Source organism: Mytilus galloprovincialis, chromosome 13 (genome assembly GCF_965363235.1).
Source record: "Mytilus galloprovincialis chromosome 13, xbMytGall1.hap1.1, whole genome shotgun sequence".
NCBI classification, from domain to species: Eukaryota; Metazoa; Mollusca; class Bivalvia; order Mytilida; family Mytilidae; genus Mytilus; species Mytilus galloprovincialis.
Genome location: NC_134850.1, coordinates 17,954,453 through 17,960,452, shown reverse-complemented (window position 1 = coordinate 17,960,452; position 6,000 = coordinate 17,954,453).

Below are 6,000 nucleotides of genomic sequence, written 5' to 3'. Positions count from 1 at the left end.
CCTCGTATGTGTTGTCTCATTGGCAATCACACAGCTTCTCTTTTCTGGTATATTCAATCGTCAATATTTAGCGTTTAACAATGCAAGGTGGAACTTGACTGTCCGATTGCTCGGGAGTCCCATTCACTGGCATATTGAACGAATTAAAGCATAAGAGTCTGCAATTATCGACTGCTTTTTTAATGTGTCTTTATCTTGTGTTGCTACACTGCTTCAATGTTTGTGCGAGCCATTTAACACTCCCCGAACATGGGGATAGTGTAGAACCAAAACATAACTAAGAACAAACTAAAAAACGGTCAGCTGAAAAAGGATTTATGTATCGGATCATTACAAAACACACCAAAATTACTAGTACAAAGATTTAAGACACAAACTATCGATTTGGGATTACTCACAGTCAATGAAAGCTATTTCAAAGCAAATATAAACTTATCAAAAACTCATTTTCAAAGACAAACGCCATGTGTGTGAACACTCTGGTATCCCTGTTATCCCTGTTATCATGGCAAGTAGAGTAATATAACAGAAAACTAAAGCAATCAGTGGCAAAAGGATTGACTGTTATTGACTATTATGATTAATTTGTTATTTAGCTTCTATCTTGTGAATCAGATGTTATTTCATAAGACAATATGTATGAATGCATTCCAATTTAAATATGTGAATGGTTTTATTTTAATTTTTATCTTAGATCTCCTTTACATCAGAACAGTGGATGGAAGTTTTGAGAAAGACTTCAGAAAAATATCAGACAAGAATGCGCTAATTCATTTTTGTTACTATGACGACATTCAATACACCAGCGATAAATCTGTCTTCGTATATAGAAACCATAGATTTCGTTATTAGCTCAAATGACGAAAGAAACTCTTCAAATAATGATATATCTAATACCGAAACCGTAATTGATCAGTATTTGCCGCCATTGCTCATTGTAATAGGTGCCATTTCAAACATACTTGTGATTAAAATCATGCGCAGTGTCTTCTTCCGGTTTGTCTCTACATCATTCTTTATATTAGTCACTTCAGTTTTGGATGTTTTTAGTTTGCTTGTGTTGCTTACAGTTCACTGGATAAATGCGAATTTCCCAGAAATAATGTATCGAGGAGAGCATGCGCATGTCATGTGTAAAATTTTCAATTTCACTGGATGGGGGACAAGTGACCTTGGCATAATTCTAACCGTTGCCATGACAACAGAAAGAGCATTGGCGATTTTGTTTCCAATGAAAGCGCATAGATGGTGCACTGTGAAAAAAGCAAAGGAAATGTTTTCAATATTAACTTTAGTTATTATTATCAAGGACTTCCATTTTCTTATAACGTCTGATATGACGCCTGCAACACGTCGCGATCTTTTGTGTTTTGTGTCTCCGTCAAGTAAGTTTTTTCAAACTTTTTGGACGGATGTTTGGCCATATCTACACAATGGATTCCTTTTGGTTTCGTTTTCAATTATAATGATAAGTAATTTCATCATAATTAGACATATTAGGGAGTCTGACAAAATTTACAACAGTAAATTATCGGAAACTAAACAAAATTACGACGCACACAATATGTCCAAGCATCAACGAGGACATTCTAAGCGTCGACAGATAGCAATTATGTTATTGGTGGATTCGTTTACCATAGTGATATGTACACTTCCGTTTTCCGTCTTTGTTACCCTGGAATCGAATAGTGAATTTTTAAACAGCAACTGGAATGAAAAGCAAATCAGACATCTCATATCGTCCTTGGGATTTTATTTGCTTTATGTCAACAGGTGTTGTAACTTTTTCCTTTATTGTATCAGCGGAAGACGGTTTCGCAAAGCACTAACAATTGTTGTTTGCAGATGGCGACACACTTTGGAAGAAAGGGTCTTATCTGATAATTTTAACTCGAAAAAGAGTAGCTCGCGACCTGCTAATGCTATTTTGTCGGTATCACAAGATGTCCGAAACAGCTGCCATAGTTTTAGCACCAGATTATAATAAAAATGCCTGACAGAGTGGAGTACTAAATTTGCATTGTTTTATAAAATTGTAAGTCTAAATAAAAATTGATTAAAAATAAAATATATTTCAAGCAAAATTTCTAATCAATTAAACACGGCGTTGAAAATAACCATTCAAGTGCATTATTTATAAAAAGATCATTGCATTTAAATTTGTACTGAATAGAAACATGAAAAAGCCTGGCTCGACGATTTTTGTCTCCTGTTGATAGTATAGGGAGTACTACATTTGTTCACTTATCATTTTCCGACAACGTATTACGTAGATATTGTTTAACATTCGAACTCGATGCTGCCCGTTCATTTTTAGTTTGAATTATTCCTTATTGTTTTGATTTTTATGTTAACACTACCCAAATAAAGCAAATAAAAGTGTTTGATTACAATATTTGGCCTTCAAACGTATTATGCAAAGATGTCTTAAATTACAAAAAGTGCATCGGACGTACGAAATTTATATTATCATATACTTCTTTTTGAAACCGTGGACATGTTGATACAATTTTGCAAATGAAATGGAACAAAATTGATCACAAACTGAAAGTGGTCGAAATAGATATTTCCTTTCTATGATATTGTGCACTAACGCGATTTATGTCAAGATTAGATACAAAAGCTATGAATCTAGATGAGTTTACATTATTGTCATCGTGTTGAACGCCAAATAATGGGGTTTGGCTATTCTAGACATGGTTGGCGTTTTTTAAAAGAAGAAAAAACTATCAAGACAAGTAAAAGTATCACATTTTCTTTTATCACCAACTACCCATAATGCATTGCCCTGAAGGTATCGTCAAATAATCTTTTTCCGGCAAGTAGAAGCAGACGACCAGTGGTCTCTTAAATTCTCAAACACTTTTCGTGTTTCATATTTTCATATTTCAGGTTAAAAAACTTTCACAGTACAGAGTAAGACATAAAGCCAGCTTCCCATTCAAAATGTTCTTGCTTTAAATTTAATGTGTCGTCTAGATGGAAAACGGCACATGGGATGGCAGATTTTGCATCTTATGGGAGTGAGGCATTCTTTAAAAAAATGTGAGCTTAATGCCGTTATTTGACCCCAGCTGCTCATTAAACATGTTTTCCTAATTGATTAATAAGTTTAAATTAAATATAAAAAGTCGGCTTCCACTGGACCAGCGATTTTTATAGGATAATTTGGGAATTATCTTCTCTGCAAAAACTAGGTAGTAGATACATTGTACAAGAAAGGGATATATTCATTCTTGCTCACGATGAAAGAAAGAAAGAAACAAACAAAAAATATAGTTCATATGATACCAAATTATGTTATATTTCAACTTTGCAATATCAGAGCAAGAGTGTCACTTCAAAATAAGCTTTGGCTCACACCGAACAGCAAGCTATAAACATGATAAAGGGTCTCAAAAATTACTAGTGTAAACCCATTCAAAATCATTATTTTTTTTAAGTAGTTTTTAGTCTGAAAATCGCATTTTAGAAATCTGCAAAACGGAAAACTTCAATGAGAGACTTTGGACGTATGCTTTTCCTTGATGGTAATAATTATGGATCAGTACCTTCCGTGTGAAATATTACATGGTGCTAATATACTTAATAAAATATGAGACTAATTTTTTCCTTGATAATTTTTTTTTTGCTTTGAAACCACCAACCCGTCTCAAACACAGCAAACAACGCGAATGCCTCACTCCCATAAGATGCGAAATCTGCCACCCCATTTTCTACATTTGAAAATGCCTGTACCAAGTCAGGAATTTGACAGTTCTTGTCCATTCGTTTTTGATGCGTTTTGTTTGATTTTGCCATGTGATTATGGACTTTCCCAATTGATCTTCCTCTAAGTTCAGTATTTTTGTGATTTTACTTTTTTCCAATGTAGTAGTGTTTTACACAGTGAGTGTGTAGGTTTTGTTCTGGTCTGTGGTATAAGAATAAACGGAAATGTTTTATTTCAAAACAAAAAATACGGCAAAGAAACAAAAACCAAGGAAACTCTTCTTTAAAAAATCGATTAAAACTCAAAGCAGGAATGTTGCAACTCTCAAAAGGTCAACTGGTAACTGATTCTAAGGAATATTAAGCCACCAGGAAACCTTTAAAAAATTCTTTGTTTGATGGTACCAACCCATGTCTAGAAGTTTGTTTTTTTACCTCTATTTTTGGCCATAAACATAAATTATATTTGTAAGACGAAAAAAGGGCGTTACAGGAGGTAAAAAAAAAATGAGAGAAATGATATTTGTGACATATTTTTTTATTTTTATTTATTTTTTTGGGGTGGGGGGGGGGGGGGGTAGCTGGGATGCTTTTCAGGTGTATAGGAAGGTAACATTAAATAATTCAAATTTATTTTTGGCCCAACGGGGTGTCCCCGTTCATATTTAACATTTCTTAATTACTATAATTTCTACAGCTGGCATACATAAAAATTTACACATCATCAATCCATGCCAACTCAGTGGTCCCAGACACTGAACATCAATAGCATAATACTTATAAATAACTTCAAAACATAACAGTATCAACCTATTCCAGAAATCAATTACAACTGGCTGTATACCATCTGACTGGAAACATTCAAACGTCGCGCTATCATATGCGAAAAAATACAGCGTAATAGCTGAGACTCCCTCCCTTGCATCAGTTGTAATCTTATGTTGCATTCATTACCAAAACATGTTGTTAAAACAGCTACTTTCCATCCCTCTCATTCTTGTGGATAGTTGTCTCATTTGCAATCATACCACATGTCTTTATCTTTAAGTTATACTATGTAATTGCCTATCTATAGAAAATACCAATTCATTATACGATATCGGACACACGTCATATATTCCAAATCCTAGAAGACATATCTACAGTCTCTATGTAAGAACTTGCTTCAAATTTGGACAAAACACTACACAACATGGTCATTTTGAACTTTGCCAAAGCTTTTGACGAAGTCCGACAACAGAGACTCTCATACAAGTTCTATATTCAATTTTGTACACAACTATTTCATGCATTTTTTTTGGTCAGAATATTCATTTTCGTTCTGTCTACGTTACCACGATTTCCCTTCTGTCTAGTGCCAAGATTATTTTGGTAATTCTTAGTTTAGGCCAGTATATTTGTCTACAAACAATCTTACATTTTTTTAGTATAATACAATATATATTTTGAAGAAGAATCAATTCACATGTAAAGTGATTTTCTGTCTATTGCCAAGATTATTTGGTTACTTCTTAGTTTAGTCCAGGATATTCGTCTACCTAACATTCTTACATTTTTTTAGTATAATGCAATATAAAGTTTAAAGAAGAATCATTCCACATGTACATGATGGAGATTGTGATTTTTCTTGGAAATACATAAGATCAAATCTGGACAATTTAGTGGTCTTTGTGATTTGGTTTCTATAGATTTTTAATTTTCAACAAGGAAAATTAATGCTCTGAAAATTTGCCAATAAATAATTCCAAATTTTTAATATACTTTCTGTTATTGTCCTCTGCCCTTCAGAACAGCAAAAAATCCCAGATTCAATCAAATCTTTAAAACAGTAGGTTTTCAAATAAAAGGTGACAGCATTTTTAGTTCTCACGATTTCCCTGTGAGCCTCAAATTGAGAAATGATACAATTATTATATGTAAAGTACGGATTGATTCACTTTAAATGCCATTTCTACACCACTAATATGTAAACATGCAAATTGGACAAACTTAACCAAAGTCATGCTCGGGGCAGATCTAGCCATTTTAAAAGTGAGAGGGGTCCTAAATCAACGAGAAACAGGGGTTCAGGGGGTGGAGTGGGTGGGTCAACAATATGCATTGATCGTCCAAAAAGGGGGAAATCAAAATTACAGCAATACTTTAACACATATAAAATCACGTATGTTATGCAAAATATTCAAAGTAAAAGAACCATGACTGAATGTACAAAGTCGATTAATCTACATGAGAATTAAATGTTCCAATGCTTATAAAACTGCATACAAGATATCATTGATTCATCATAAG